The 12865-nt window shown below is 45.3% G+C and overlaps 1 protein-coding gene across 6 annotated transcripts in view; it reads right to left on the reverse strand.

The window, feature by feature from the left end:
* TMCC3 (transmembrane and coiled-coil domain family 3) overlaps nucleotides 1-12865 on the reverse strand; it is a 244454-nt gene that overhangs the window by 119030 nt on the left and 112559 nt on the right. The window contains exon 1 of one of the 6 annotated variants that reach the window (XM_070599510.1): nucleotides 5545-5750. The exons of 4 other annotated variants lie outside the window; for them this stretch is intronic. The gene's annotated coding sequence lies outside the window, so the exon portion shown is untranslated. Of the gene's footprint in view, nucleotides 1-5544; nucleotides 5751-12865 lie in introns of those variants that run through there. One more of the 6 variants, XM_070599512.1, reaches the window with a different exon arrangement.

Below are 12865 nucleotides of genomic sequence, written 5' to 3' on the forward strand. Positions count from 1 at the left end.
TCTTGCTGTTAGCATGCTGCAGGGCAGGAAAGGCGGCTGTCCCAGCTGCCCGTCCGTCCGAGCAATCCCACTGGAGATTTCTTTCTCTCATACAGCCTGAATCCTCAATGACCTCTGGCCTGCCCTGCCGGCCATTTAGAATCACCAAGGCCTCTTTTGGAATACCGCTGTAATTTTTGAAGATCCTCTCCTCTAATATGTGTACAGCTGGAAACATTTCAAGCTTCAAGCACAGTTTAAATGAAAAGTGTAAGCCAGTCTGTGTGTGGATTCTGAGGCTCTGACTCTCCTGGTTACCTACGGGTCAGATGGTCTCTAGCATAAGCCTGGGACGCTCTGCAGTGGCCACCGTGTGCTCGCCGACAGTGAAACACAACACAGGAACACATCAGGGTGAGCTGAGACACGCACAGCCAAGTCCACCCACACAGTGACAGCTGCCGCTGGGGGAGGCGCAGGGACTGGCATTTGGGTTCACTATCACTTTACTGCTTTAAAATGTGCAACCCAAGCCTGATGCTGCTGTTGTTTCCATTAAGCTATAATTCCCCTACAAGCTAACCTCTGCTGCACTGACTCAGTTAAATGATGTTTTGGAAAACAGTTCTGATCCCAACTTTTAGAAATAGAAACGTATTCTCCTCCTCCTTTTCCCAGCAAAGCGTGTCCCTCTCACTACCCTAAATTACATATTTTACTGGTTCTAAGTGTACTTGCTGGTGGCCTTCTGAAACTGATGTGTTTACGTGTGTACACGTGTGCATGGGGCAGTATGGGGATGAGCGGGGCAGGTGCATACATTTGCTATCTGAGAACACAGAGGTGATTTTAATGCTTTCCCTAATGAACGCTCAAACCTTGCACTCTCTACCTTTCCAGGTCTCAGACGACTTCTTATCTGCCCACCCTCCTGGGGGAATGAGATCGATGGTCTCCGAGTTTCTGGTACTGCATTAGCGCCCGGACCAACAGCGTGGCATCTAAAAGATCCAGAGGTCTTGCTGCTGGAGTTCTGATGATTCCTGTTGGATGTGACGGTGTGTGTTCTGATCTCGCACGATGCCTACCTTAGGAAGCGCTCAGTAAACAGTGAACTGAGCGACATTTCTCTCCAGTCTAGCTGCCTCAAGGACTGTCTTCAGTTCAAACGCTAAACAAACAGTGCCAGTGCGAAATTTTGCAGCACACACAATTTAAATATATTCAAAATGGACTAGAGTCTATTTTCCATTCTTGTTTACTGGTGGGCTGAGAGGAAAACGTGGTTCTTTCCATTTTGGGGGATTTAAAAAACTACACGGGCAGTTCCAGTGTAAACAAACTTGGTAGGGGCCTCTTGAGTTTGGGCCGTGACGAAGCCCAAAGAGGGCCCCACATTGTGTCCCGGCGTCTGGGGATAGCTGTCCCTTTGCTTCCCTCGAAGCCTTGCCCCGTCCCTCACTCACCCCCAGGACAATAGGCAACATCAGAACAGGTGCTGGACGCCCCATCTGCCCCGAGATTTCTTCATGCAGCTGAGTCTGGGTGGCCACAGGAGGAATTTGACCCTGCTCACTTTACATGTGGTCCGTTAGCATGTGGTTGGGTTAGACTGGATTACAGACAGCAATCCTACCAAAAAGAAATGTCCTGAACAGTCTGTGACGAGGTCTCAGTCATTGTTGCACCTCCAGCAACAATGCCACTGTTTAGGAGATAGTCAACAAAAGTTAGCTGAATGAATGAAGTAAAAAACAGCACTAAGTCCCTTTTAAGGAACCTGTTAAAGTAAATCCACGGAAGTATCTAATTTTAATCCCAAGAAATGGGTTTTTTTTAAAGATTGGCACTTGACCTAACATTTGTTGCCAATCGTCTTCTCCCCAAAGCCCCCTGGTATGTAGTTGTATATTCTAGTTGTGAGAGCCTCTGGTTGTGGCATGTGGGACGCTGCCTCAGTGTGGCCTGATGAGTGGTGCCATGTCCACGCCCAGGATCCGAACTGGTGAAACCCTGGGCCCCTGAAGCAGAGCGCAAGAACTTAACCTCTTGGCCTTGGGGCCGGCCCCCCAAGAAATGAGTTTTAAAAGTTCCTGGGAGGGAGGGATGAAAGTACTGGCTAAGAGCTCCTTACATGTGTGCAGTACTTACTCAGCACTGCATTTCCATTATCTCATCTAATCCTAACAACAACCTTACAATGTAGATTAAATGGGTATTATCATCTTCATTTTACAGATGAGGGAACTCAGACTCAGAAAAATTGATTTAATATCTTTGTCTTAAACAGAGCTAGGATACAAACTCGAATGTCTTTCTACTTCACCAGTGCATAAGAAGCTATAGTTACTGTTGCTTATCTTTTTAAATTAAACTACATACACACATACTCTCAAACAAGCACACACCGCTCTGAACATCTTCCTTCCTTCATCAAGGGCTCGGTGTCTCCACACAGGAAACCAACTGACCTTGGAGGCAGACAAACCTGGGTTTATGTTCCCACTTACACCTACGTGACTTTGGACAAGTAACTTCACCCATCTAAAAGCCTTCGCTGCTTCATGTGTAAAACGAGAATAACAATACTCACCCCAGAGGGTTATTGTGAGGATTAAATGAGATAATACAGGTAAAGTGCTTAATCCAAAGTGTGGCACAAAGTCAACGTCCAGTGAATGATGCTGTCATCATCATCACAATGAAATGAGGAGGAGAAAAGGTCATCTGGGACTATGAGTGCAAACTGAGGGTTCCACAGCCTGGCTTGTAGTAACATGGAGTTCTTAGCTTCAGACTCGATTCCCAATTGAAAGAGTTTAGAATCACTGAGTACGGGCCACACACAACAAGAATCTAGCAGTGGACTGAGATTTTCATTAAGCAGAGCACGTATACATGCATATACACATCTTTGTACACACTTAGGCACACTGGGGAAACATACCCTTTCACACACTGAGGTAAACTTCATGAGGAATAACTGAAAGTGGTAAAATTGACTTAACAAAAGTAACAGCTCAATAGATCTTTGTACCGCAGACAACACTGCAAGTGACAGAATCAGATTCATTCTCATAGGACTCTAGACTCTGAAACAGGTAAAATTTCACCCCCTCAAAGTACCAACACACAGTAAAAATTCGATCAGCTTTCCGTACATCTAGAAATTAGTTCTGACCCTCGACTGCAATATGATATGGTATCTGCTGAGAGCCGTATCTTCAACATGTGTCACAGGTTGAAAACTCAATATACTCTAGGGACATTGATGGTTAACAATAATTAACTATCTTTTTCTTTGTTAAAAACTGGAAGCCACTAATGCAATATATCAATGAGCCAATAGATTCCTTAGTAATAACTCCACAACGAGCACAGATTCCAGAGTTGGGTCGTCTGAGTTTAAATCCAGATTATGTCACTTTTTGGCTATGTGATTTTGAGCAAATTCTTTAAACTCTGTGCCTCAGTTTCTTGTTTATAAAAGGGGAATGAGAAGAGCACATACATCATAAGGTTTTCTGTATTAAATAACTGATACAAAACTTTTAGAAAGGCACTTAGCTCATGGTAATGTATCGGTACCTGTCATTACGGCATAAATACACAAAGACGCCTGTTTAACAAATACTCACCCCTCTAACCATGGATCCATCCTTTCTCAATGCCCAACCTCAGCACGTCCACCCAGACGACAATGATGTGAAAACTGATATATCTTGCATTCCCTGCCCCCAAAGGCCTGGTACTGAGACTGGCACAGAGCAGCTGCTCTGAAACTATGTGATGAGATGATGAAATGATCAGAGCAATATTTTAAAGCACTTTGAAAATACATCATGAAAAGTATGATATTCACTGTGTTCCTCGGGGTAAGGGAGAAAGACAAGGTACTCTAGGCTTAGATAGTCTTTCTCCCCTCAGGATAAAAGGGAAATGAACAAGAGCAGACATTGAAAGGTGCACTGGAATTAAACTGTGTCAATTCTCCAGCATAACAATAACAGAAAGCTCCATCAAGGAGCCAAGGTGGGTCACCTACTCATCCACCCTATTCTTTTTTCTTTTTTGAGGAAGATTAGCCCTGAGCTAACATCTGCTGCCAATCCTCCTTTTTTTGCTGAGGAAGACTGGCCCTGAGCTAACATCCATGCCCATCTTCCTCTACATTATATGTGAGACGCCTACCACAGCATGGCTTGACAAGCAGTGTGTAGGTCTGCACCTGGGATCCAAACCTGTGAACCCTGGGCCGCTGAAGCGGAACGTGTGAACTTAACCGCTGAGCCACCGGGCAGGCCCCATCCACCCTATTCTTTTAAAAACAAACCACCCTCTCACACAAATTCTCTCTCTTATCAATGAATATGAATTACTAAGAACTCATATTATATAAAATCACAAAAAAGCAACAGGAATTCAACAATGCTTTTCTAGCTTTCACAAATGTTTGTCCCCCAGACAGTAGACAACAGAGACTGTTGAATTTTCCTGACTGCGGTCGGACAGCAAAATCCTGTGGAGGCGGCTGGGGCTGACGAGGGGGATCCTGCGCTGGCAAGACTCACAATCAGACGAGTGGGAACTGCCCAAGACTCGCAACTACAGCTGTGACGAAAGCCCACAGCAACGCCAGGCTCCAAGTGCAGGTATTCCCCACAAAGAGCCAAAACTACCCGCTGCGGTGCACAGGCTGCACCGTTAGACGCAAAGGATTTTGTTCTCTTTAGGGAAAAAAAATCATCAACTGCTCCAATACGAACTTAAATGGCAAAATGTCCATGACATGTTAAGCCCCTCCCCAAACAAAAAGAAAGTTGTAGATCAACACGCGTCATGAGTCTATTTAACTAAATAAAGCCAAAACCAGGGCCAGCCTGGTGGCATAGCAGTTAAGTGCGCACGTTCCGCTTCGGTGGCCGGGGGTTCACTGGTTCGGATCCCAGGTGCCGACATGGCACCGCTTGGCACGCCATGCTGTGGTAGGTGTCCCATGTATAAAGTAGAGGAAGATGGGCATGGATGTTAGCTCAGGGCCAGTCTTCCTCAGCAAAAGGAGGAGGATTGGCAGCAGTTAGCTCAGCACTAATCTTCCTCAAAAAAAGAAAAAAATATATATATCTATTAATTTAAAATTGGCCACAAAAATGTATTTTTTTAATAAGTCAAGAGGAGGGAAAAATGAAATGACTGACAGCACAGCACTCAGTTCCTTCACTGCTCAAAAAGTAGAAAAAAGTCAGCAGTGGGAAAAGGCGCAGTTTCATTAGACGGTATTTCTCTGTTTCTCTGTCCCCAAAGGAGTAACTAGAAAAGAGTGCACCAATATAGCAAAACTGTTTAAAAAGTGAATTTACAAAACTAGTGAATTATCAGTAGTACAAGAACACAGATGGCCATGCAAGCAGTCATCAGAGGGCCACGTGAAGCAATAGACAGATCGGCTTAGCCGTCAGTGTATCCGGTTCAGCCCTAGTGAAGAATGTCTACCTTCCTAGATAACTAACTCCCACGCAGGGTGGATGCTGCAGTTACATGTCAATAGATTATTTTTGCTGTTACCTTTAGTGACAAAAGTAATCCATGTTGGGGCCAGCCCCGTGGCCGAGTGGTGGGTTCGCATGCTCCACTTTGGCGGCCCAGGGTTTCACCAGTTCGGATCCTGGGCGCAGATGTGACACCGCTCATCGAGCCTTGCTGAGGCAGCGTCCCACATGCCACAACTAGAGGGACCCACAATTAAAAATACACAACTATGTACCGGAGGGCTTTGGGAGAAAAAGGAAAAATAAAATCTTAAAAAAAAAAAAGCAATCCATGTTAACTATAGACAATTTAGCCAATACACTTAAGTGACAGATAAAATGAAAGCTCTAACTCTGCCCCTCAAAAATAACCACCATATTGATCACTAAAGAAACTACTGGTTCTAAGTCAAAGGAGACCTAAGTCAAATGGGCTTAAACATAAAGGGAATTTATATATTTGGAAAGTCCAGAAGTAGTTTGGGCACTCGGCAAAGTTTAACCCAGCAGATGTGTGGTGACATAGGGTGATGTTGCCAGAGACCCCATTTTCTCTATTTCTCCACTCCTTAGGTCAGCTCATTCTGAAACTAGCCTTATCATAGCTGCACGACAGCCACCACCTCCAGCTCCCCAGACCACAAATTTCTTGCTCAAGTCAAGCGAGAAAAAGAGCATGTCTGTGTCCCAGCCTTCTCCATGACAGTCCTGAAATCCACTCTGATTGGTCCAGATTGAGTCATGTGACCTTCAACCTCACAGTGGCAAGAGGGACAAATCAGCTTACCCTCACACACGCTCCACCTCCTGATGAAGGTACGGTCAGCTTCCCCAGAAACAGACAGATCCCTAAATGAAAATGGGGACTGCTAGGAAGACAGAAGGCTTCTTTCCTTGTTATAGAAATCAAGGAAACATAACAACCCAAGTTGGGGAGGGGGCATAACCCCTTAAGAAATGAAATTCTAGGGGCTGGCCCCATGGCCTAGTGCTTAAGTTCAGTGCACTCTGCTTCAGCGGTGTGGACCTACGCCACTTGTCAGCAGCCATGTTGTGGCGGTGACCCACATACAAAATAGAGGAAGACTGGCACAGATGTTAGCTCAGGGCTAATCTTCCTCAGAAAAAAAAATCCTGCAACGCGACACAACACCTTATCAAATAAAAGTTGTATTGAGCCTGCTGAAATGAGAGTGGAGGACCTGAAGCCCTTACACTGACCCAGTCCTACTAGAACCCCCTCATGATGTCAGCTTGAATATGTCCAGTGACAGGAAGTTTACCATCTCACAAGACATAATCTTATCCTAGTTTGAAGTCCTGATGCTAAAACAATTTCTTACCACTGAGCAAAAGTCTGATGCCCTGTAAAGTCTATTCAGTGGTCCAAAACATTCTTCTACAAGCTGATATTTCCAGTATCTTAAGACACTCAGCTATCCAGCCTTCTCTAGGCTCAACATCCTCAGTTCTTTGACTGCTGTTCACTGAACACGGTCTCTGTTCCTTTTATCATCCTGCTCTTTCCACCTGGTGTTTTCTTGGTGCTTTAAGAATATGTCTTTGACCCAGGAAGTGTGCCAATGGCTCAGCGTCTGTGGAATTTATTTCTCAACTGGCTTTTAACAACGCATGCGTGTTCTATCTCTATCAGTCAACCCTGTTTCTACTTCTCAATGTTTGCATCTCAGCAGCCTGAGAATGCTCATCGAAATGCAGCTCTTGACCCCTTGCTCTGCTTCCTGAACCTACGTATCTCCTCCTCTCCACATACTGTGTCTCCCCAGACTGAAAACTCTGGGCAAATGTCTTATGCTGTGATCTGCTCCACTGGACAGCGATGCCTGGGCACAGGCCGCCTGTCTCAACACTGCCACTCTTCCCAGCTCAGTCCAGAGGCCTGGCAAAGACAGTGTCTGCTTTCATCTCCATCCATCCTAAAAACAACACCCCAGGTGTGCCTGATCAGCTCAGAGTTCAGGTGGCCTGTTCTCTCCCCACTCCACTCAGTGCTTCTTTTCAGGCACATGGGTGGCATCGGTGAATTTGTTTGTGGGTCTGGTTTTTAGCAGCTTCCCTTCTCTGTCTGCTCATCTCAAGCTCAGAGTTGCCTGTCAGTTTCCACGGGCCACAGCCCCAGCAGGCTGTCTCCCCAGAGGGGTCCACCTGCAGATTCAGTGAGGCCCTGAGCCAACGACAACCAAGGCTGATGATACGTTAAGACAATGGTTCTCAGTGCTGGCTGCAGATCAGAATCATCTGGAGAGCTTTAAAAAGCATCAATGCCATGTTCTAACTCCAGGGGTTTGGATTGAATTGATCTGGCTATCCTTTTAACAATCGGTATTTTTTAAAAAGCTCCTGAAGTGATTCTAACGTACAGCCAGGATTCAGAGCCACTGCAAGAGGAAATCCCTGCTAACAGGGAATATGTTCTGGAATTCGTCAGCAGCTCTCCATCTGTAAATGGAGCCTAAGGTGGCTGACAGAACTTCTAGTATACAACTCAGGAACTGCACCAAGCATTTAATAAACCACATTTAATTCTCCCAACAATTCTGGGAAGCAGATATTATTACCATCCCCATTGAACAAATGCAAAAACTAAGCCTCAGAAATGTCAAGTAACCTGTCCCAGGCACACACACGGAGGAAGGGCTGGATAGAGAATGTTTTGGCAGACTCCAACGACAGTGTCCTGAACCCTGGTACACTTTCCTCAGTGTAGCCCCATTCCTTGATCTTGTTGTAATCCTCAGCACTTCTTCCCAGAGCACTTCTTCCCTGGGCTCCCCTCAGTTCTCAGAGAGGACTGGAGTCCATTTTTTTTTTTTTTTTTTTGGTGAGGAAGACTGGCCCTGAGCTAACACCTGTTGCCAATCTTCCTCTTTTTTGCTTGAGGAAGATTGTCCCTGAGTTAACATCTGTGCCAATCTTCCTCTATTTTTTGTATGTGGGATGCCACCACAGCATGGCTTGATGAGTGGTATGTGGGTCTGCAGCCGGGATGCAAACCCACAAACCCTGGGTCACCGAAGCAAAGTATGTGAACTTAACCATTATGTAACCGGCCCCTGGAGTCCAGTCTTGAACGTCTACCTACTTCCTGCCAGCCCTCCTGGTCTATTGCTTCTGGTTTCATTTTCCTCACCTTGAAGGAACTCTGACCAGTATGGCCTGGACACCTCAAGTCCAGGCACAGGTCACTCCCATACAGCAACAGGCAATATGTAAATGAATGGGCATGGCTTATGCCAATAAGACTTTATTTATAAAAACAAGGGGCTAGCAGTAGTTTGCCAACCCCTGGTCTAAGTCTATTCCATTTCCTCAGCCAGTGGCTGGTTTACAAATGGGCATGTGACCCAATCTTGGCACATGGGATGTGAGGAGAGTCTGCTGAGGGGCTTCTAGGAAAGATGATTTCACTTAAGACACACAAGGAAAAGACAACCCTTCTTTTTCCTTTGGATGTTATCAGATCTGGATGTGATGCCTGGAATCACTGCAGCCATCTTGCTCCTCACCTAAAGATGAGGGCAGAGCCCTGAGAATCACCGAGGAGAGCAGGAACTTGACACTGTGCCTGGAGGCCGCCCTACTTCTTCTTGTGTAAGATAACAAATTTCCTTATTACTCAAGCCAATGATTTGGCCAAAAAGCAGCCTAATTACTGTACCCCCTACAGCACTGAGCAAAGCACTTCACAGAGAAAAGACGGTGAGTAAACAACATCTTGTTGGTCTGGCTCGTAATCTTAACCGTACACTTATGCAAATCAGAATTCTTTCCATTGTAAATAACAACCTAGCTCCTCTTACAACACAAGTTATTTCTGAAAAAGAAAAAAATAACAACAACAACGAGAGAAAATAGTAAACCTTACATTATTTAAGATGGCTAGAAAACAAAAGTATTCGGCAATTTTTCATTTTTCTGAAAATAAATGTGTTTCCATTTTATCCACTCCCTTTACTTCCAGCTCCTCTCCCTGGCTGTCCCTCAAGGCCTGCTGTATGCAAATGTGTGTGCACCCATCATCTTATTAGGCATCATTCCAACTGGCTACCCAACAGGAACACAATTAAAAGTTAAACATCAATTAAAATTCACAAAATCCATTTAGCTCTCTGAAAAAGCACCGAATAACAGTGCACATTTGGGGCACAAATTAATCTAAATGGTTTTTCATCACTCCTTAGTTATCAAACATACTGGGCATCATTTTAGACTCTGTTAATTGCTCATTCAGCTTACACTGAGGAGGCAGTGAAAAATGAGCCCAGGATGAAAGATAAAAACATGGAGTAAAACGCCACACTGGGTCAAGTTTCGTCAGCCGGGAGTCTGTCAGGGACGGTGGCATCAGAGAAATTCTGTGGGAGGGCAGGCAGTGTCCGGGGTGAGGGGACACGCAGATGATCTCTCTTCTGAAACCTCTGCTGATGGAGCCATCGCTTATTCGACACAGACTTGGATGTCTGATAGGCATCTTAAGTCTTAACATGTCCAAAACAGAATGCACCATTTCCCTCTACGTCTCTTCCGTTTCCTGTCTTCCCCATTTCAATAAACGGCACCTGCGTGCATAAGCCCCAATTCAGCATCACCCTTGATTTCTTTTTCTTCTGTATGCCCACCAACACGCCATCAGCAGTTCCTGTTGGCTCTGTAACCAAAATCTGTTCATTCCTCTCCATCTCGCTGCCACCACCTTAACCCGGGCCTCCGCCATGTCTCTCCTGTGATGACAGCCACAGCCTCCTAATGGGCCTCCTTGCGGTCCCTCCTGCCTAACAACCTGTTCTTTTAAAAACCAAATACAATCCCATCATTGCCCTGCTTTTCAAACTCATCGATATTTTCATTCTAGATCAGTTCTCAGGGTACGACTAAACAAGACGAAATACAGTGAAAGCAACGGTAAAGCCTACAAAATATTGGGGTGAGGGTACAGGCGGAGCGAGGGGACAGGGCTGAGAAAACATGAGTAACATAAAATGTAAAGACGACTCTGAGGGATGAATCATAGTGGACTCAACCCAACACAGCCGGTCAGTGAGCTGCAGCTGCCAAATGCAGGATCTTCTGGGCAGGGGAGGTTTTTAAGCAAAAAGAGGAAAACTGCTTCTCACACAGTTTATTAACAGAAATAGCTAGTATTCACCAAGTGTATAAGACAAACTAGACACTGTAGTAAGAGCTCTACATGAAATATCTCATTCCCAAAATACCATTATGGAGGAGGCACTACTAATACTCCTCATTGCACAGATGAGAGGAGTGTAGTTCAAAGAAGTCAGGTAATTTGCCCAAATTTACAGAATTAGAATGTGTTTGGATCTGGAATCATGATTCCAAAGCCTGGTTTTTGAACTTAATGCTGTACTGCACCAGCATTTACTCATTACGCTGGATGCAACTAAGGGCTCGTATGGAAACACTAACCTGCTCTGGAGAAGCAGTGGGGTTTAGGAAGCCAAGCGGCCCTATGCTGCCTGGCAAGGCTTGTGATCCATGAGCTGTAAGACGAAGCCCTTAATTTATAACTGCAGAATATCAGCATGTTGCTTAGCTCCCCAAACACCATCATCTCCCAGTAATTCAGGCTTCACGTTTCAAAATCATCTGACCCTTCCTTCTACTTCCTTCTCTGATGCCAATGAATCATAAAATCCAGCCACAAATTCTTGCATTTTTTTCCTTTTGTGTGAGGAAGAGTGGCCCTGAGCTGACATCTCTGCCAAGCTTCCTCTACTTTGTATGTGGGACTCTGCCACAGAATGGCTTGATGAGTGGCACTAGGTCTGTGCCCAGGATCTGAACCTGCGAACCCTGGGCAGCCAAAGTGGATCATGCAAACTTACACCACCAGGCTGGCCCCTGATATTTCTTTTTATAATTATTGTATTTCAAAATTAAAAACACATACTCACGGTAAGACGGTCTAACTCCATAAAAAGACATGTAATAAAAAGTAAGTCTCCCTCCCATTCCAGACTCCAAGTGCGCTTTTCTGGAGCAACTGCCGTTAAAAACACAGACACACAAATGGGAAAGAGAGTGGCACGATCAGATGATGTCCTTCCGGGTAGAGTGGAAGGAGGGGTAGTGCAGAGACCAGCATAGAGGCTACTGCAAAAGTCCTGGTAAATCATGATGAGATCGTGAAACAGGACCATGGCAACATGAAGAATTTGTGAAATATTTAGGGGGACGGGTCAGTTAGATACAGCCAGTGCTTGGATTTGGGGATGAAAGAGTGAAGAGTTTGGGACGATTCCTACATGCCTGGCTTGCTAATGGTGCTGTTTCACTGAGAGAGGAACACGAAGCATCAGTTCACGAGGCCAGCTTTGGGTGCATTCAAATCTGGGAGACAGAGTGGGCAGCTGGAACTGAGGGTCTAGAGCTCAGGAGGCCAGGCTGCAGCAAAAGGGGGCTGTGGAAGCCAAGGACAGGATGAGTTCACTCAGGAAGAGCCTGCTGCATGAGCAGAGTGACAGCATCACCATCTGGAGGGCCAGGCAGAGGGAGCACCAGCTCAGGTGTGCTCACCACTGCATGGACAACAGAGGCCCTGCCCTTTCTGATCTGCCAGAAACCTATTTTTATCTGGAAACATATCTGGGACTTGGTTATATTCAGTCCTGTTTTGCTCTTCTATGATTTCATTTGCCATCCTTTCAAAGGTTCAGATTTGGCAGGTTTTGTACATAAGAGATACAGCTTTTTTGCATCTTACTTACATTTTCTTAAACTAGGATACATAGCCACTTGCAGTCAGGCTGCGTTCAAGCAATATAACATGTGGAGGATTGAAATATGCACACGCTGTTCACTTTGCTGTCTGTGCTTATGCCATCGCCAAGAGAAGACCTACCTGCGTCCAGCCTCTAGCCCAGAAGAGGTACACGATCGTGCAGAGCCGCCTCAGCTGACCCACAGACTTGTGAATGAGCGATTAAATACTTACTGTCTATTACATGCCACTGAGATTTTGTAGTTCTTATGCAACAATTGTTCCTTTTCTTTTTATTGAAGTACAATGTACACACAAAGAAATGTTCAGATCTTAAATACACCTTTGATCGGTTTTGACAAATGTACTCGCTTGTGAAACCCACACCCTTAACAAGACACAGAACATTGCCGTAATGCCAGAAAGTCACCTGCTGGCCCTTATGAGTCAATCCCCACCGCACCCCTGGCTGCAAACACTGACCGACTTCTATCCTCACAGCTTACTTTTATGACTTCTCTCCCTATAGCCTACTTTTGTGCTAAGTTGATGAAGGCCAGGATCAGTCAAATGCAGCCCACCATCTGTTTTTGCATGACCCAGAAGCTAAGAATGA

Source organism: Equus przewalskii, chromosome 29 (genome assembly GCF_037783145.1).
Source record: "Equus przewalskii isolate Varuska chromosome 29, EquPr2, whole genome shotgun sequence".
NCBI classification, from domain to species: domain Eukaryota; kingdom Metazoa; phylum Chordata; class Mammalia; order Perissodactyla; family Equidae; genus Equus; species Equus przewalskii.